At 51.5% G+C, this 21,229-nt stretch overlaps 1 protein-coding gene across 5 annotated transcripts in view; it reads right to left on the bottom strand.

The window, feature by feature from the left end:
• Positions 1-21,229, bottom strand: part of PURA (purine rich element binding protein A) — a 126,500-nt gene that overhangs the window by 18,703 nt on the left and 86,568 nt on the right. The window contains exon 6 of one of the 5 annotated variants that reach the window (XR_003318547.4): positions 3,352-4,370. The exons of the other annotated variants lie outside the window; for them this stretch is intronic. The gene's annotated coding sequence lies outside the window, so the exon portion shown is untranslated. Of the gene's footprint in view, positions 1-3,351; positions 4,371-21,229 lie in introns of those variants that run through there. 5 annotated transcript variants of the gene reach the window in all.

Here is a 21,229-nt window from a genome sequence, read left to right as displayed (position 1 = left end):
ATCAAGCCCCATGCAGGTCCACGCCCAGTGTGGAGTCTGCTTAAGACTCTCTCTCTAACCCCCGTCATGCTCACTCTCTCTGAAGTAAATAAATAAAATCTTAAAAGATATTCCATGCTCACGGGTTAGAAAAATTCATATTGTTAAAATGTCCAAATAAATGTCCACACTATCTAGAAGCACCTGGCTGGCTCTGTAGGTGGAAAGTGTGACTCTTGATCTCAGGCTTCCGTGTTGGGTGTAGAGATTACTTAAAAATAAAACCTTAAAAAAAATGCCACACTATCCAAAGGAATCTACAGATCCAATCCTGTCCCTATCAAAATACCAACATTTTCCACAGAACTAGAATAAAGCTAAAATTTGTATGGAACCAGAGAAGAATTTGAATAGCCAAAGCAGTCTTAAGAAAGAGGAACAAAGCTGGACGTATAATCCTAGATTTCAACATCTGCGGCACAGAGCTGCAGTAATGTGACAGTACGGTACTAGCTCAAAACCAGACACAAAGGTCAATGGAACGGAGTAGAGCGCTCAGATATAAACCCACACATCCATGGTCAATTAATTTACAACAAAGGAGACAAGAATAGAATGAAAAAAAGACAGTCTCTTCAATAAACAGTGCCAAGAAAACTGGACAGCTGCATGCAGAAGAATGAAACCAACCACTTCCTTACACCACACACAAAAATAAACTCCAGTGGATTAAAGACCCAAATATGAGACCTGAAACCGTAACCATAAAACTCCTACAAGAAAACACAGCAGTCATCTCCAACACTGGCCTTAGCAACATTTTTCAGAACAGGCCCCCTGAGGCTAGGGAAACAAAGGCAAAATTAAATTATTGGGACCACACCAAAATAAAAAAACCTTTGCATAGCAAAGGAAACCACAAAATGATAAGGCAACCTACCGAACGGGAGAAGATGTTCACAAACGATACATCTCATAAGGGGTTAATATCCAAAACATGTAAAGAACTTATACAACTCAACACCAAAGTACAATCTGACTTAAAAATAGGCAGAGGACCTGAAGAAACATTTTTCCAAAGATGACATACACATGGCCAACAGACACATGAAAGGATGCTCAGCATCACTCATCACCAGGGAAATGCAAGTCAAACCACTATGACATAGCACCTTACACCTGTCAGAATGGCTAGAATCAAAAATACAGAAATAACAAACGTTGGCGAGGCTGTGGAAATAATGGAATCCTCATGTCTTGTTGGTGGGAATGTAAACTGATGCAGCCACTGTGAAAAACAGTACAGAGGTTCCTCAAAAAATTTAAAAAAAGAATTACCGTATGATCCAGTAATTCTACCCCTGGATTTACCTAAGAAAACAAAAACACGAATTTGATAAGATATATGTACTCCTATGTTTATTGCAACATAATTTATAATAAGAGCCAAGATGTGGAAGCAACCCAGGTGTTCACCAAAAGATCAAAGGATAAAGATGATACACATATATACAATGGAATATTATTCAACCATTAAAAAGGATGAGATCTTGTCAAATCCAACAACATCTAGAGGGTATAATGCTAAGTGAAATAAGTCAGAGACAGACAAATACCATATGACCTCACTTACATGTGGAATCTAAAAGACAAAACAGAAACAAATCCATAAATAACAGGAAATAAACTGACTACTCCCGGGGGAAGGGGGGGTGAGGGATGAGCAAAATGGGTGAAGGGGAGTGGGAGATACAGGCTTCTAGTTTTGTCATGGGGATAAAAGGCACAGCACAGAGAATATGGTCAATGGTGGTGTAATAGTGTTGTATGGTCACAGACGGTAGCTACACTCGTGAGCACAGCATAATGTACATACACTTGTAAAATCACCACGGAACACATGAAACTAATTTAACATTGTGTGTTAACGATACTTCAATTTTTAAAAAACTGTACAGTACTGGCACATAAACAGACACCCAGATCAAGGGGACAGAATAGAGAACCCAGAAATAAATCCACACTTATATGGTCAATTACCTTACAACCAAGGAGGCAAGAATATACAATAGAGAAAAGACATTCTCTTCAATAAACGGTGCTGGGAAAGCTGGACAGCTACATGCAAAAGAATGAAACTGATCACTGCTTACACTATACAGAAAAATAAACTCAAAATGGATTAAAGACCTAAATGTGAGACCTAAGGCCATGAAACTCCTACAAGAAAACACAGGCAGTAATTTTTGACATCAGCCTTGACAACATTTTACTGGAATGTCTCCTGAGGCTAGAGAAACAAATGCAAAATTAAACTACTAGGATCACACTAAAATAAAATACTTTTGCACAGTGAAGGAAATCATCAACAAGGTGACAAAGCGACCTACCGAATGGGAGAAGGTATTAGCAAATGACATATCCCAAAAGGGGTTAACACCAAAAATATATAAAGAACCCATACAACTTAACACCCAAAACAAAAATAATTCGATTAAAGATGAGCAGAGGACCTGAATACACATTTTTCTTTTGTCTTTATTGTTTTTGAGAGAGAGAGAGAGCACGAGCCAAGCATGCATGCCAAGCAGGAGGGAAGGGCCCGCGGGAGGGAGCAAGCAAAAACCACTGGATGCGGAGCTCAATGTGGGGTTCAATCTCACGACCCAAGATCATAACCTGAAATGAAATCAAGAGTTGGATGCTTATGGGGCGTCTGGATGGCTCAGTCAGTTAAGCTCAGGTCATGACCCCAGGGTCCTGGCACTGAGCCCACATGGGAGGAGGGAGCCTGCTCCTCCCTCTCCCTCTGCCCCCCCCCCCCCGGCTTGTCCTCTCTCTAGTGTTCTCTCTCATGAATAAAATCTTAAAAAAAAAAAAAAGTTGGATGCTTAACCAACTGAGTCACCCACGCGCCCTCTGAATAGACATCTTTCCAAAGATGTACAGATGGGGGCGCCTGGGTGGCTCAGTCAGTTAAGCGTCTGCCTTCAGCTCAGGTCATGATCGCAACATCCTGGATTGAGCCCCGCGGTGGGCTCCCCGCTTAGCCGGGAGTCGGCTTCTCCCTCTGTGGCTCCAACCTGCTTGTGCTTTTTTTTTTTTTTTAATTTTATTTATTTATTTGACAGAGAGAGAGACAGCCAGCGAGAGAGGGAACACAAGCAGGGGGAGTGGGAGAGGGAGAAGCAGGCTCCCAGTGGAGCAGGGAGCCCGATGCAGGGCTCGATCCCAGGACCCTGGGATCACGCCCTGAGACGAAGGCAGATGCTTAACGACTGAGCCACCCAGGTGCCCCCCTGCTTGTGCTCTCTTGCTCACTCGCTCAAATAAATAAAATCTTAAAAAAAAAAAAAAAAAAAAGATGTACAGATGGCCAAGGAACACATAAAAAGATGCTCAACATCACTAATTATCAGGGAACTACTAACGAAAACCACAATATCATCTTACACCTGTCAGAATGGCTAGTATCCCAAAAGACAAGAAATAGTAAGTGTTGGCAAGGATGTGGAGAACACAGAACCCTGTGTGCTGCTGGTGGGAATGCGAACCGGTGCAGCCACTCTGGAAAACAGAATGGAGGTCCTCAAAAAACTAACAGTAATTCTACCACTGGGTGTTTACCCAAAGAAAACAAGAACAGTAATTTGTGTTTACTGCAGCCTTATTTACACTAGCCAAGACATGGGAGCAACCCAAGTGTCCCTCCACAGGTAAACGGCTAGAGATGTGGCACATGTAAGAACCAACCCCAGACACACACACACACACACACACACACACACACACACACACACACACACTGGATCGTTATTCAGCCATAAAACAGAAAGAGTGAGGTCTGGTCAATTGTGAGAACACGGATTATGCTAAGTGAAATTTAAAAACCGTCTTAAATAGAGAACTGCCGGTGGCCAGAGGGGAAGCGGGTGGGGGGATGGGTGAAAGAGATAAAAGGGTTAAGAGGTACAATTCCAGTTGTAAGTGGCAGAGATGAGAAGTACAGCATAGGGAATACAGTCAATAATATCGTAATAATGCTGTATGGTGACAGATGGTGACTGTCCTTGTGGTGAGAAATGTGTCATGAACAGAACTGCTGAGTCAATACGCTAAAGAGATAGTGAGATACCACTTCACACCTATCCTAGGTGCTAAAATGTAAACATCTGTAAATGAAGTATTTTTCAAACGAAGGAGAAAAGGAATGGTACGGCACTAATTGTTTATTGCAGTGACAGAAGGCAGCGGGCCTGGAGGGAGCGCTTGGGGGCCGGCCGCTCAGTCCAAGGTGTCCAGGAGGCAGCAGCAGCAGAGGGCGGCCCAGCACGCGGCCAGGGCTGCCTGACACCCGGTGTCCGGCTTCTGCTCCCGTTCCACCACGTACACTGGGGGCAGGGCGGGGGAGAGAGAGACCCGGTCAGAGGGGACTACGCGCAGCAGCGTCCCATGCAGGTGGCACGTAGCACCGGCCACGGAGACTCCAGAGGGCGGGCTCCGTGAGGGGGGAGCCACACGTGTCTGGTTCACGGCCCGTCTCTGCTCCGCTGTCTGGCACATGTCAGGAACGCAGGAAACGTTTCTCAGATGTACGAGTGCAGGGGACATCTGCTCAGCAGCTGTCAGAAAACGGTTTCCTGCCACCTCCCCTTCCCCAAGCTACAATGAAACCCAACCAGCACCCGAGCTGACGCTTGTCCCAAGTGATACCGTCTGTAGTGAGCCCCGCCCTGCAGCCCGGCACGGCGGGCACCCGGACAGTTTTGCACATTCTCACACCTAATCCTCGCAACTGCTCAGGGCCGCCCTCGTCACTTGTAGCTCTCAGACACTACCAGCAAGGGCGAACCGGCAGAACCCCTTCGAAACAGAGCGGGGAGGGCGTGGTGCATACAGTTTTTGACCCACAAACTCCCCATCTCGGACTGTTGCTGCTGAAGTAATGGTCTCGCTGTTGGGGTTCGTGTGACTGCTATGGTATCAAGACAACCCCAGCCGACCACGTCCGTGTCCAGTGCAGACTGACGAGCTACACCAACGCGTACCGTGCGACAGCAAACCCAACAGCCATTGCAAAGAACTAGGTGGTTCTTCCATGTTGCCAACAAATTAAGCAAGGTACATAAGCACGCTTTGATCTGCACGAAGAAACTACACACATACACACCAGCAAGTTTCCGAAAGAATACGAGAAACTTAAAGGTCAAGGTACGGCAAGGGGTGGAGGATCTTACTTTGCACTTTACATTTTCCTCAATCCAGGCTTGCTGATTCCAAAGCCACACTCACGGCTGTTCTGGACTCACTGGCGGGAGGGCCTGTCCAGTTTCAGCACACCTCGGATCCCTTCCAGCCTCTGCCACAACTGCCAGCTCCCGGGTCTTTGCAGGCGGCTGTCACTGACCGACCCGGGCTCCCTGGTGGTGCCGGCGTCAGTCCTGGACGGCCTTCCCCGTGTCACTTGGACCCCGGCCCAGCTCCACCTAATCTGCGCTCCCGGTTACTCTTGCTCCTCCCACGGCCTGACCTGGCCCCTGGGACTCCAAGTCCCACCTACCAGATATGCAGTTCCGACTCCTCTCGGGCCTTGCCGGCTCTGTCAGGTCTAAGCAAACCTGGTGAGCAGCGGACTCACATCACGGCTCCCCGCTCCCTCTGAGGCGCTCGGACACCAGGGAGTACTCCTGAACTGGTATAATTCTGAGGCTGAGCCCCACGCCTGGTCCCCCGCTGCCCACTGCCAGGGTGCCTCCCCCTCTAGCAACACCAGCAGGTGGCATTTCAGAAATAACCGAACCAACCCCAGCCTCTTCCATTGTTCCCCTTCAAGTCTGGGTTTAGGTTTGGGCAGATGTCAGAAGCCCACCTGAGCCCAGGCCTAAAGAAAGAGGACACCGAGCGAGAAGGAACAGTCAGTCCCTGCCTGTGCGCACCCGGGAGGACTCCACAGCCTTCCAGGGGCCATCTTCGGGTCCCGTGAGCACCCCTGTGGCTCTGCTCTTTGCTCACCCCTGAAAGCGAACATCATGCCCTTTCTCCTCTCGCTTCCTCAGCAGAAGCCCTCCATTCACAACCCCCTGCCAGCCTGTTACCTCAGCAGTGGCGTCAGGAACTGCAGTGCCGGCCCACTGGACCCTGACAGCAGTGCCCCCCGCACCCCTTGGCCCTCTCGAGACGGGCAACAAGGTCACTGGGCTCGCCTCTCCATCTTGCAAACATCCCCCCCACACTTCTGCTCTGCCTTTCGGGACATGGGATGGATGCCACCGCAGCCAAGGCCCCTGCCCAGTGCTCCGGACTCCCTCATCATTCCCGTCTTCGCCTCTGGACTGAGGCCTGTACAGCCCTGTGCGTGCACAGGTGAAAAACCACCGTGCTCCCATTTTACCGAGGAGGCGCCTGCTCGAGAGAAGTCTACAGGGTCTGTCCAAAGTCAGTGAGAAGGCAGCATTCACACGTCTGTCTCCTGACTCCTCCCGTAGCGCACCCCCACTGCTCCGCACTTCAGGGCCCATCACGTCGCTCCTGGGGCGCTGGGGTAGCTCCGTCAGCGAAGCGCCCAGCTCCCGATTTTGGCTCAGGTCACGATCTCAGGGTTGTGAGACGGAGCCCTGCACTGGGTTCCACGCTGGGCACGGAGCCTGCTTAAGATTCTCTCTTCCTCTCCCTCTGCCCCTCCCCTGCCTCTCTAACAAAACAAAGCATCCAGGCGGCTCCTTCCTCCAGCACTTTCCCTGTGGCCACCGCACTGGTCGGGCAGCGCGCCTGCGTCCCAGGGGTCTGGATTGGCCCGTGGGCGGCAGCTCTGCTGCCCGAGCCCCCGAGGGCCTCTGGGACCTCACTGCCAAACATCTTGGCTTTTCCAAGACCCGGATCAGACCTGTCCGCCCCCACAGGGAGGGCTGCTCCTCAGACAGGCCCGGCGGTGACTCAGTCGGCCTCCTACATCCCAGTCCCTCTCAGGAGACCTTGGGGTGCTGCATGGGAGGCGGGCCAGGGCTTCCTGTTCGTGAGTCAGGGAGCCCGATTCCAGGCACGTGCACAGCAAAGGCCAGCGCCTGAATAACTGATAATCCAAAGAAAGTGTTCATTCTCTGGGAATTTCCTCTGGGTTTCAAACCCCAAGGTGTGCATCTGGTGGGTACAGAACTCCGGTCTCTGGAAAGCTGGGTGAGGAGGTTTGCTGGGAGGAGGCAGGCACCCACTTCGGGTTTGCTGTGAGGAGGCAGGTGCCCACTTCGGGCTGCATTCACAGGGTAGAGGGACAACGGCCCTGAGGCCCCTGCAACGCTCCCCGCTGAGGGGGTGGGCAGAACACCGGCCCGCGGGCAGACTGCCCGGTGCGGGCGTCCCGGGCCGGAGGGCAGCGGGCTCCGCAGCTCCACCGCACGGGACACAGCCCGCAGGGGGCGCCAGCTGCGTCCTTGACAGAGCTCTGTCCCTGCGCCAGGCCGCCTCCTCTCCGGGGGCCCAGCTCTCCCAGCAGCTCTTCCCAGGAACCTGAGGTTCAGCAGCAAGAGTGAGAGACAGAGGGAGTGTGAGTGAGTGTGTGTGTGTGTGTGCGTGTGTGTGAATGTGTGTGTATGAGGCACTGGGGTTCTCATCAGATTCTGGAGATGGGAAGTTCAGAGAGAAGCAGAGAATACACCCTCCCTACCTGACGCTGTTGCTCCAATCCAGGTCACAATTCCCTAAGACACTGTGGCCCAATTTAGTGGGAGGTACCACAATTAGGATTTAAGAACAGAGATTTTAATAAGACATTATCAAATTGGATTTAAATATAGGCTCATCTACGCACTGGCCACATAACCTTGGGCAGGTGACAACCTCTCTTAGCCTCAGTTTCCACTGCGGTAATATAGGAGGAACACTGGTAGCCTACACCCCACAGGCTGCTGGGAAAATTAGGAGATCAGGCTCGTAAAATGCTTATTAGCTCAGCGCCTAGTGAACCATAAAGCTTTCCATCAATGCTCCCTGATGTTATCACTATTCTTCACATGACCATGACCCTGCAGGCAGACCCCTCCCCTGACTGAGCGGGCCTCTCGCGGGCAGCTCCACACAGGTAGAGAGAAGGGGGCTCTCACCCAGACTCTGGACAGAAGCCTCAGAAAGAACAAGAGACTGGGGGCAGAGTCACACGCTGCTCTGGGAGCAAAGGGTCCTAAGGTGAGCTGGCTCTTCGCTGTCTGGAGGACAGAATGGGTCCAGCCCAAGGGAGGGGTATGGCCCAAATCCACTCTGAGGGCAGGGGTGAATGAAGAGAGCCAGGCCCCATTTCCAGCAGACCCATGCTGGAGGGGGAGCTGCAGGCAGCTCAAGGCCCTGCCCTCACCCCAGCCCATGCATACACAGTCCCTGCCACTTCTCCTCTGGCCTCAACTGACCACATGACATCAGAGCCCAGAATCAGGGTCAGGGGGACATAGTCACATCTTTGGGAGGTAGGACTCGGAGAAACTCAGGCAGGGCCCAGGACAGAGCAGCCTCCAGGGGCAGGGAGCTGGTATGCCAAGTCTGGGATGAAAGGAGGAGCTGGCTAGCATGGGGACTAACAGGACAGCAGCACAGGGGCTGTAATCCAGGGGCCAGAGACACCTTTATCCTGGCTGTCAGGCCCATGCCTAGTGATCCCATCAACTGAAGGCCCAGGCGCCCTGGGCTCCGTGGCCACCCATCCCAGCAGGAACCCCCACTATGGGTTTCTCAGGCACCTGCCACTCGTCAGCCTTCCTGTATAGCCGGCCTCTAGGATCTGTGTGTGCACTCCTTGAACCACCTCTCTTCCTTCTCTCCCTGCCCCAGGGCAGTAGAGTGTCCCCTCTCCTTCACGTCAGCTCCAGGAATAGCTGCCTGATTCATCAGCCAGGCCCCTCCCCGCGCTTCAGGCCAGAGTTCTAGCTTGAGGTTGGGTTACTGTGTGGACGGCTCTTCCACCACCCCACCCCTGTCTTTCTGACCCTGAGAAGCATCTGATCTGCTCTCTGGCAAACTTGTCCTTTCATCCTCCAGTGTCTAAAACAAACCCAAATAAGGCGACCATCAGGGGACTAAACAGCCACAGTCCTTGAAAGTACTGATTCCAACCCTAACCCTAACTGATGCCCTACCCAGACTCATGTACACTCCCTCCCTCCTTCTTGGTTTGGGCCCCAGGGTGGCTTGGCCCAACTCAGCCGTTCCCTCTGCCTCTCGGAACCTCAGTGTCCTCACCTGCAAAAAAGCAGGGTTCATAGTGGTATCTGTAATATGGCTCCAGAGAGATGAAAACGCACTGGCAACAAGATATGGTTCGATCCTCTCCCCTCCTGGCCCTGCAGCCACGAGCCGCAACGGGGGAGAAGCTAATAGCCCTCAGAAGAGCGGGAGGGGGGCAGAGAATGTCCTCCTCTGCATCGCCAAGGTGCACGGTCCCCACTACATGGGGTTCCGAGTATCTCCTCTGAGCCACGTTGTTCCTGACCTGACCCAGCCCAGCAAGGATCTATCATTACAGTCACCCGAAAACAGCCTTAGAAATATCAAGCAGTACTTGAGAAGGCAGTACTGAGACAGAGACGGGCCCCAGGCGAGTGTTTGGATGAAAAGGGAAGGCTCCCCAACAGTCCGTGTTGACGAGTGCCCCAGAACAGCTTGGGGGTAGAACAGGAGACTCTCCCACAGTATGCCAGCCATCTTTCCATTCTCCCTTATGTCAATGGAAAAGAACAAGGACATAGGATCGTCTCAGAAATGGCTGCTTTATCATCAGGGTTTCTCAACACCCTACCTAGACCAGAAGTTCCTCAAGTGCAGGGAACAGGCCTTCCCTATGACCCCCGCCCCGCCCCACTGGGCCTACATAGGAATGCGGCACATACAGTTTCCATTAACACACAGCACCCAGAACCTTCCAGCCACTGACAGGAGGCTTGAGTGGGCAGAGGCAGGGTCCTGGCCCCATTTACAAGGGCTGCACGGCCCACGCTCTCATCAGGTCATGGGCTCAGAGTCCACTGGGGCGCTGGGAATTCACAGTGTCCTCAACTATGCAGAGGAGCTGTAAATTGGCTCATCTGTGGATTTGCGGGAATTTTAATAAGAAATTAATTAAGAGAATAACCACAGAGCCATCAAGAAGTGAATTTCACACCCAGCCGTCTCTACTTCCTAACTGAACTGGTCTGGCAAACACAGAGGGACACTGGCCTAAGGAAGTCGCATCCAGAGGTACCGAGCCCCACGACAGGACAGCTGAATCCAGCAAGAGCCTATCACCCTCCGGGTGTGTGCACCTCCCCAGCAGCCAAGAGCCCCCGGACAAGGTCTAAACGGGTGCAGGGAAACCAGTCCTTGTGGCAACGCCAAATGCCAAGGTATTATTTCAGAAAAATATTGCACTTTTGGAGGAAAAAACTTACATATAATTCTAATAATGCTAAATGTGGCACAAGAACTGGATGAAATGAAAATAAATGACAAGAACCAGCAGACGTGGGGGAGAATACCGTGCCTCACAAAGCTGCCACGGCGGGGGGGGGGGGGGGGGGGTTGGGGGGGAGACAGGAGGCCTCAATAGCCTCAGCTGCCTGTGGGCTCAGGGTTTTAGGCCCCAAGATGGAGCCAGATCCGGGGACAAGGTCAAAAGACCAGCGCAACTTGGGTGAGGAGGGGCAAACTCAGAAAGAGACCGCACCCCAGGAGCAAGCCAGCTAGAGTAAGGTGCGCTGCCCAGCACCAGTGCCCACCAGCAAGTGACAAGGTGCCTCCGCGAGCACAAAGTGGCCAAGTGTAGTCGAGGACAGGTAATCCGCAAAGCTGGAACTGTAACGCTGCAAAAGCCCATCAGATATGAAAATGAAGCGTGATGTAACAAGTGACCAGCGGTGCTTAAGTCAGAGTCTAAAATTAGACGGTGAGCAAGGCTCACTTTCGGTCCGCAAGCCTCGCCCTCAGGGGGGGAAGGGCAATTTATCAGAAACTGACCTTCAAAGACATCTTGCTCCTTGTGCTTTGAAACTCTCACCCGTCAGAACTGACGGCACGAACCTCAACGGGTATTTGTGCGTCGACGTTTATAGCGGCATATTCACGACAGCCAGAAAGTGGAAGCACCCCCAGCGTCCCTCGATGGAGGAATGGATAAACAACACCTGGCGCGCCTGGGTGGCTCAGTCGGTTAAGCGTCCGACTCTTGGCTTCAGCTCCGATCACGATCTCAGGGTCGTGGGATGGAGCCCTACGTCCCTGTGGCAGGCTCCTCTTCCTCTGCCCCTCCCCCCTTCCTCAAGGAGGGGATGGCAGGGAAGGTGGTTAAGGCGCGATCTGTTATTTCATACCCTGCTGAGCAGACGGAAAGATGCTTGGAACCAGAGAATCGCAGAAACAAAGCAAGGAGAGAGAGATCAGAAACCACAAACTCCCAATGTCCCTGGCTCTTGAATAGAAGACAATGCTGTCATGATTTTGGAAGCTAAATAGAAATCAGCAAAATTATTATTTTCCTGGTTTTCAGGCACTGGGTTACAGTAAAGAATGGAGAGGGACACTCTGAGGGGAACTGGCTCTTTGGAACCTGCCCGGAAGGGCAGAGATCGCCAAGGAGGTAGCTGTTGGGTTCTACCAGCGCGAGGAACAGAACAAGGACATAGGATCGTCTCAGAAATGGCTGCTTTATCATCAGGGTTTCTCAACACCCTACCTAGTCCAGGCAGAGACAGGCACAGGCCGTTCTGTTATCGGCAATGCGGTCTGACTCACGCTGACTGCCGGCCTCCGGAGTCTCATTCAAACAGGACTTGCTCCATTCTGGAACAAGGTAAACACTGCCATATCGTTTTTACTGAACACAAAGTGTGTTTTTATCTTAGGCATACAGACCATAACTGGCTTCTACGTGGACGAGATTCCCGTGTTACTGATTAACAGTCCCAGCAGATCCGTTTCTGCAAAGCACCCCAGTTGTTTCCTCCTTCCACGAGGCTTAATTGTGCAGAAGTAAAAGAGCTGTGTTTTCACCTGACTGCACCTCAGGTGAGAGCCCTGGTGAGGACAAGGTGAGTTCTGAGGTCAGGGATGGAACGGATGACCGTCCTCAGTGAAGGTGGGGAGGTGATTCAAGGCAGACTTCGCTCTAATGGCTGTCCACCCTCCCTAGCTCGCTGCCCACCGTTTCAGAGCAACCACGGTCATGCCTGCAGATCTGGAAAGAAGTGTGTCACTCAGTCATCCACAACAATCCCTGCTGTTCTGTAACCCTGCCACACGCCAACACCGATGCAAAAGCCAACAATAAAGGGTCCTCACCCACTGACATGTGACATCTGGTGAATATAAGGCCAGAGACTCCCCCAGCGGAAAAAGGGAGACGGAGGGGTGGCCTGACCCGTAGGGCTGTGACTACAACGCCGCTGGCCTGGAGACAGGGCTGGAGTTCAGGGAAACAGCTTCCTTCTGTGGTCAACTGGTGAGTTCTAGCTAGCTTGTTACCGAAGCCCGATCAAAAAAAGTCTCTAACACGACCAAACACCTTGCCATTGCTGGAAAATTTCCACTGCCATTTTCGGAAAAGACAGGCTCATCCTTGCTACGAAAACCCTAAAGTGGGAAACTAAGTGGGCTTAGCCTTGGAGATGGAGTGACCACGTGGGGGGGCCTCCAATGCGTCAGGAATGACCAAAGGCACCTGACTGCTCCCCATCCGCTGAAAAGTCGTGAGCTGCCCGAAGTGGTGTGTTTATTGACAGCACCACCGGGAGCATCTCAGCAAACGCTAAGCCCAGCACACTCAACCCTCCTGCAGCTCTGCCATCACCACTGACAGCAGCACCCCTTCCCCAGGTCACAGCACAAGCAGCACTGAGAGATCGCTCCTGGGCCTAGGAGCTCGCCAAGGAATGCTGGAAAGAGGAGAGGGGGCCCTAGAGGTGGATATCCTGGGGTCCACTCTGGTGCCACTGAGAGGGTGTGACCACCTCTCCCAGGCTCAGGTTCCTCACCTACAAAATGGGGACACTAATAGCACCTATGCCCTCACTTAACGAGTTAATCCACAAATGCCAAGGTCTAGTACACAGCAGGTGCTCAGTTTGTTAGCTGCTGTTACTCCTCCCAAGACAAGAGGTCAGAAGGTGGGAAGGCAGGGCTCCCTAACTCTGGAGGACCTGGGAGCAACACAGGCCTAATACAAAGCCGGTAGGGAGATTCTACAGGCAGTTTTTCCTTTATACAGGAGTCTTTCGGAAGAAGAAACAAGGGACACAGAAATGGGGTAAAAGCAGCATCTATTTCTCCTTGGCACTACCCACGCAGGCTGCAGGTGTGGACTTAGCTGGCTATTCTCTGAAGCAACAGCAAAGTGTTGCCAAGAAAAATACGAAGACCCTAGGAGTTTTAAGCTCTTAAGGAAGGAGTCAATCCCTCAGCTCAAACCCTTCAAGAGAACTCGCTTAGCCTTAACTTTCTTGCAATGGCTGACAACAGCCCTTGGTACGGGAACCAGGCACTTTATCCCTGAGGGGATCAAGCTGACCAGGAGGAGACCTTTGGCGTCAAGCGAGGAAAGGGAGCTCAGCGTCCAGAGGCTGGCAAACAACAGGAGAGCAGCCCCCACGGAAGACGCTTTCCCCGGATAGGCCTCTCGGGAGCCTCTCTTTCAGACCTACAGGCACAGGGCATCGTGCCCACAGCCTTGCGGAGTTCGTGGTTACCTGCTGCTGCCCAAGGGAAATCGGACAGGTTTTTGGGGGGGTGAGGGTGGGGGAGGGGCAGGTATTGATCTTTCATAAAACTACCCATGATACACACCCCACCCAAAAGCAAAAATCCATTTTTACCCGTTAGGAACAACTCAAATACAATCTTGCACTCTCTCTAAAATCCGTCAGGCTACAAATATCCCAGGCTACCAAAGGGAGGCATCTCAAAGGTAAATGGAAAAGCTCAGAGGGAACCAAAACACCACAAAAAATAAAGTCTAATGGCAATTTCTCCCTAAGGAAAGTGAAATATTTCCCAGGCTACCCCCAATTTATGGCCTCTAATCAGGTGTGTTCCTGGGAGAAGGGTCAGATGCTTGGGACTGTGCACCACACACGCATCCCAGGGCATCCCTAGAAGGACAGCGTGTGCTCCCACGTGCACGCCGGGCCGGGGTACAGTGGGAGAGGGCTCTGTCTTCTTCAGCTTCAGAAAGCCTTTACATTCCAAGGGCATCTCTAGAAAGGGGGCCACCTTCCGATCAGGACCTCAGCCTGGACATACAAGTCACCTTTGATCAAATGAGGAAAAGACATGGAGCCCGGCAGCAGGAAGAGGCGGGGAGCAGGACTGGTCTCTCACAGGCAGAAGAGCTCTGGCCTTCCTCCCACAAGCTGGGGAGGCTTCCCGGGAGAGCCGACAAGAAAGTCACTGTTTGCTGGAGGAGGGGAGCCCGGCAAGCCCGGGACAGAAGACCAGGGCAGGCTACAGATACTGCGAGGGTCCATTCGCTAGTGTGTCTCCGTGGGTCCGTCAGCCCCTGGCAAACTGCGAGCTCAGCTCACGGGGCAGGGGCAGGGTCCTCTTCACTCCCGGACTCCACAAGGGCCGCCTCCAGATACAGGGTCACCAGGTCCCGGGGTGATGCTTGCTATGGTCCATTTAAGGAAGATGCAATTTTAACCTCTCTGGGACTCCGTGTCCTCACCTGAACACTGCAGACAATAAAATAACCCACCTCTTGGGATCGTTAGGAAGATTATATGACGAACTCCTTGAAAACCAGTTAGCACAGTGCCGGGCACAAAACAGACAACAGTAGCTATTATCACTGCTGCTGTTCTATGAACTAAATAAAAGGCAAAAAGGAAAAGCAACCTATATGCTAGAGTTTTACCCTGTAAAACTTCGATCTTTCAAAACAATACTTTGCGCAGGCTGGGGGGGGAGGCACTCCTGCATGAAGTCAGCAGTGAGGGACTGTCGTCTACAATGGAGCCCTCAGGGGCCTGGGTGGCTCAGTCGGTTGAGCGTCGGCCTCTGGATTTCAGCTCTGGTCGAGATCTCAGAGTCCTGGGATCGAGCCCTGCCATCAGGCTCTGCTCTGCGCTCAGCGTGGAGTCTGCTTATCCCTCTCCCTCTGCTCTTCCCCCTGCTTGTTCTCTCTCAAATAAAATAAAATAAAATAAAATAAAATAAAATTCTTTTAAAATGGAGCCCTCGGTGACAAATGATCACCGCTCCCACTGAACACTTGCACAGCCTATCGGGCGGACATGCAGCTGAGGACAGACAGGACTTGAGGAACTGAAAATGGAGAAAAACAAAACCAGATACCCAACAACACTTTTATGGTCCAGGTAGCTGCCAATACATTCCCTGAACAGAGACTAACACACTAGTTGAATTTCAACAAGGGCTGCATCATAAAAAACTAAACACTGGGCAAAAGATTCATACCAAAATGTTAACTACTATCCCTGGAGAGCAAAATACCAGTATTACTCACTTTCTATAAGGAAGAGCTAGCTCTATAATTTAAAAAGTTATTTTAAAACCAAGGCCATGTTTCTCTGTGAAGAACCAGGGTGTAACCCAGAAGCAACAGCCTGGGGTGTGGCAGAGACGCCCTAAGTCGGGGTGTGGGCAAAGCCGCTCTCCTGGCCCCCGGGCCTGCTACGGCCCCAGTGCAGCAGCTGCTGGGAGAAGCCCTCAACCAATGACGTGGACACCAATCCTCACTGTCTTCACTAGGAGCATTTTAGTTTTAATCATCCTGTGTCGTGTCCTGCTTTTTAGGACAACTCTGGGGAACCACAATATAAGCAGAATATCGATTCTTCCCCCCGCGGCTAACCACACAGCGACCACTGCAAAGCAGCGCCAGGTCCCTACAGGCACCGAGCCACACCGGTGGGGGTACGGCCAGAGCCGTGCGGCCGGCCCCTCCAGCACTGCGAATGCCTAGTTACCACCTGGAAGGGTTTGTTCTCGGGAAAGATCCCTGTCACTCTAGGTGACCCCACTCTCCCAGGGAGGTCCCAACACCACGGTCGTGGCTCCAATCCTAGAGACTGACCTACGCTGTCCCACCTGCACCTTCCAAATTCCCTAGATGCCTTTTCCCCAAAGTAGTTTTCCCTCCTATGCCCACCAAACCAATTTCGTCATTGTTTATATCAACATAACTTTAAAAAGCTTCTGAAAGAGGTGAAGTGAATGTACAGGTCATGTTTCAGGACTAGGTAAAAGCAGTCTTCAGGCAGAAAACCCAGGCCACACCAGGATGGAAGGGGCTAAGAACAACGAAGCAAACTGGTCTGGGAGCCGCTGAGACTCTCACCACCTTCTGTTCCCCTGGCCAGCCAGGTCCCGGTCAGCGGACACCGAGCACACCCCACAGCAGCTCGCTCAACTACATCCGCAAAGAGCAGCTGCCTTCTTGTGTTCCGTTACCCCTGAGAGCTGGGGAGGCCAAGGCTGTCAAAAAGGCAAAACAGAGTGTTTTTGCATAAAATATTTGACCAAACCAGAAAGCATCTCAATATCCAAGAAAATGGAAAAATCCGAGGCCATCTTTAGGAGCCTGTGGTCCCCCCAGTGTCTCTGTGAGCAGAATGTGTGCACGAGGCCCAGGGCCATGGCACCTACAGCAGTCGCTAGAGGGACTGCATCGAAGCGCTGGGCGCTGCTCGGCAGATCTGTCACGTTAAAGACCGAAGTCGCAAGTGTTGAAACAAGAGTCAAAGCTGGTACCAAGAGCCCGGTACATTCACTCAAGGCCAAGCTCATCTGCTTTCGTGAACAGAAGAGAGTTGCAGCTGAGTGCCCCCAGAAAGAACATGTCCTACCCACGGAGCCCACCTCCTTTACCCCTGCTAACCATTAATGCTATGGCTAACTGACATACTTTAAGGATGTTTCCTAATGGAATGCAAAAGAGCATGAAAGTTAGGAATATAGTTTGAAATCGACAGACCTGGGTTCAATTTATGGCTCAGTGAGTTACTTTCTGACTTTAGGCAAGTTACTTCCTCTCCCCGAATCTCAGTCTCCTCATCTCTAAAATGGGAAAGCACCAGGACTGCTGTATGGTTTCAATTAGATGATGGAGACAAAGCATCTGAAGAACAAAACCTAATTAGAAACGGTCACATTTATTTAGTGTCTGACAGAAGGGAAAAAGGAAGATGACGGTAGAAAAGTTTTTTACTCATTCACGGGAGGTCACGTGACACAGGGAAGCACGTCCAGCTCTGGGTCAGCTGCCCGGGAGACCAGGGGCAAGACATCCTAACTTCTCCAAAACCCTGGTTCCACATCTGTAAATGCAGGAACATACCACGTAGCCCGAAGGACTACTGCAAGAACCGAAGCCACGTCCCGCAAGCTCTCAGCCCCCCAGTAAATGGTAGGCGCTGAGGGGCGTGGGCTTTGGGGTTGGACTGGTTTGAATCCCAGCACTGCCCACCCCTAGCCGGGTGACCAGAATAAGTCAGCCTTTTCCATGCCTCAGAGTCTTCATCTGTATGATGGGGGTAATAAAAGACCTACCTGCGAGGGTCGTTCCCAGGACGAAATGAGTTAATATATAAAAGTGCCTGACACATAGTAACCACTTAGGTATTAGCTCTATTATTCAGCTGGTCTTTACTATTTAATAATGAACACTTAATATTAAATTATTTTAAAACTTGGACCACGGGACTCAAACTCTTCTTGTTCTCCTGTTTCTTTTCTCAGATTTTATTTGTAAGTAATCTTGACACTCAAAGTGGGGTTTGAACTCAACAACACCAAGATCAGGAGTCGAATGCTCCCTGACTGAGCCAGCCAGGCACGCTTCTGCTGGTTTTAATAGAGGGACTGGTATCAAACACCCAGATGCTCCAGTCCCAGACTGAGAAGAAGCTCAGAAACAGACTGTCCAGTCAGAAGTCGAGAGGGAGTTCTATACACTTCCAAGTTCCCAGAGCCTTCTTCCCGAGCAGGCCACCAGGCAAAGCCACGTATTTTTCAGCTGCTGATGAAACGGAGTAGGAAGGCCTTTGCCACCACGAGGCAACTTAAATTTTTCCTTATGCAAACTCCAACCCAGTGGCTCTCAAAGGAAGGTGATTTGCGCCCTGAGGAAATCGGCTACTGTCTGGAAACGTTCTGGTTGCCGTAACTGAGCAGCTACGACGGGCATTTAGTGGATAAAGGTGAGGGATGCTGCTAAGCTTCGTACAAGGCAGGAGACAGCCCCACCGACCCCTGACGAAAAAATCATCCAGGGGGGCGCCTGGCTGGCTCGGTGCATGGAGCATAGGACTCTTGATCTCAGGATTCTGAGATTACCTAAAAAATAAAATCTTTAAGGGGCACCTGGGTGGCTCAATCAGTGAAGCATCCGACTCTTGATTCCAGCTCAGCTCATGATCTCAGGGTTGTGAGATGGAGCCCTGCGTCGGGCTCCGCACCGGGTGTGGAGCCTGCTTAAGATTCTCTCTCTGCCTCTGTCCCTCCCCATCCTCTTTCTCGGTCTCTCTCTCCCTCTCTAAAAAATAAAAATAAAATCTTTTAAAAAAAACTTATCCAGCCCCCATGTCAACTGTGAAGTTGAGAAACTGTGCCCTATATATAGGAAAGTTGCCTCTTGACAAAGTAAGGAGAGGGGACAGAATACAGCATGACTCCGCGCTACGATGGCAGCCAGGCACAAATGACACGCGCACATTAGCAAGAACTGCCTAGGAAATAAAAATGCGAAAATGATTTCACATGATGCTCTATCTGGACTATGTGCGGTATTAAGAAAAAAAAATTCTGCATGAGCTGTTACTATGTTTAGGGGCCAGAGAAGAAGTGAGGGCGAGCACTAGGTAGAGGCAAGAATGACTCAAATCCCCATCTCTCAGTTCTGATCATTCGCACAGCTGACGGCCAGCCAGTGCCCTGACGGAGCTCCAACCCTGCGACACAATGACTGCTCTGCTCTGAACCCGGGCACATAAATGAAGACCGTGAGGGAGGGAAAAGTAGTGCAGTCTTTTCTGCAAATTCAAGCCCAGAGCGGAACAGCTTAAAAAGCTTATTCTTAAAATAAGCTTAAAAAGCTTATCCTCATCTTTAATGAGTCAACAAGAAGTTACTAGGGAATCAAAGGCTCAAATTAGACGAAGTCTCTGCTATGATGGGAGACCTTAATTCTGTAACTAGATCCAAGATCACGAAATTACAACTCAATGGCGGATAGAGAGCTGACCCAGACTAGGGGTGGAAGGTAGCACTCAGCACCACCGAACTGACACATGAGCAAGATGGGAAGGATTTAATGGGTTACCTGAGCTGAGAGAGGTGAGGAGACTTCTCACAACCACTCAGAGGAAATACCATTTACAAAAGCCATGTGGGAGGAGAGGCCTGGGGAGGCTGAGGAACCGAACCAGAATCTGGACCATGAAGGGCCTCAAGGGCTTTTGGAATACTGGCCTTTACTCTAAGAATACTAGAAAACGATTAAGGAGGATAAAAGAAATGTATAAACCTTTGACTTGTATAGTTCCTACTGTGGCATATCCAAAGGTTTGGGGAGGAAACTGCTGCGACCAAAACGTCTTTATCCTCAGTTCAATCAAAACCTCTGGCCTATCATGGAGAAACCCAGGCCAGTAACCAAGCGTCCGAACTAAATGGAAGCCAACAGAACACTGCAAAGAGAAGGAACGGCCTCTCCTCCAAAGCAAGGACCAGCAAGTTTGAAGCCCAATGGACCATAACGGCCTATGTCCTCTCTGGGGTAGACGAAAAAAAGAGCCTGCAAGATGGCTGAGAGAAACAGCTGTCAGAGCCCTTGTACAGAGCCACAAATCCCAGGAGGACCCATAAGCAGCCCATCTTCCCCTCGTTGAGGGGCCCCGTTGAGGCTGCATCACAACACAACCAACTCTCCCATCTCCAGTGGTGTGCTTTCCTCTGCAAGGGTCCTGAGGATTCATCCAGACCTTGTGGAAGTCCTACTAATTACCAGCTACAGTGCTGGGTTGGGGACCGGACTGCCTCCATCTCCTATCCCTTCCTTATTCAGGTCCCTCCTCCTCCCTCTCTAGAGCCTCCATCCTCTGGCCACTGGGTCTGGCTCCTCAGACCAAAGCATATATAGGACTAAACCCATTTACGGGGTCAGAAACCACACAAGCTTCTCAATTCTGACAGGCCTGGCTGAAGTCTTAACGAGGCTGGCTCAGTTCCATGTTGAAACCTAAGGGCATTCCAAGGAATTCCACGTAAAGGCCATTTGGGTATCAGAAGATTCAAATAAATGACCCAGGACATGGGCTGAGAGATGCAAAAGGAAGGACAAAGGTTAAATAGACTGAACAAAGAGAAACTGAGGATAAAATATAAAGGAATATTTTTGCAAGACCACTGAAGATGTAGGAGACCAGGATAAACTAAGAGGCCAAGAAGGAAGAACCAAAGAGGCACAAGGTATGCCAAGGGTGGACCTCAGCCAGATTCGAAGGCAGCAAGGGAGCAGAGCCCACGGACAGCGGCCTGCATCCTGGGGGGGAGCCCAGGAAGCGGTGTCGGCGCAGGACAGGCTCTCAGGCCAGAGCCAGGAGCAGAGGGCCTGCTCCAGCACTCACTAGCGCGGACCTGGGCAAACCCTCTCCTTTCACAGGACCCGCCGCACAGAGCTGTCGGGCCAATTAAATGGAGAATCAGTGTTTAGCACCAGGCCAGGCACACGGCAGCAACTCAAGGAACTAGCAGCAGCGCCTTAGGGCCACTCCCAGGATTCAGCGTAGAGGAGGAGCAGGAACCAGAGGTAAGGCCTGAAGGAGAAGGACTCCCGAGACACCTGCGTAGGGAGAGAACTGGGCAGCGAACCTAACATACACAGGGCCCTACCATCGAGGAGCTTCTATCCCGGCGGGAGGAGAAAGGCAGCCAAGCAACACAAGAGAGTATGACGTGGGGAGGGAGATGAGAAGAGCAGGACAGAGAGGGCCCAGGAGGGGTGCCACATTTAGGCGGAGGGCGAGGGGAAGCAGCTGGAAGGCCTCTCTGACTAGGTGACTGCTGAGTACGAGCCAAAAGAAGCCACAAGGTGTGTAGATTTCTGAGAAAACACGAAGGCCCTGGCTGGCAGCCTGGGGGGTGGGGGGCACAGCGTGCCGGACGCCGCTGGCTCTGAGCAGGCCTTGCTGGCCCCTGGAAGGACTCTGGCTTTTACCCTGAGGGACATGGGAAGCTCTTAGGGGGTCTGGGCAGAAAACAGATGGCAGGAGGAGGGAGA

This window comes from Ursus arctos, unplaced genomic scaffold, assembly GCF_023065955.2.
Source record: "Ursus arctos isolate Adak ecotype North America unplaced genomic scaffold, UrsArc2.0 scaffold_5, whole genome shotgun sequence".
In the NCBI taxonomy this organism is placed as follows: Eukaryota; Metazoa; Chordata; class Mammalia; order Carnivora; family Ursidae; genus Ursus; species Ursus arctos.
The sequence above is the reverse complement of the archived record's forward strand: the minus strand, read 5'-3'. Positions and strand labels throughout refer to the sequence as shown.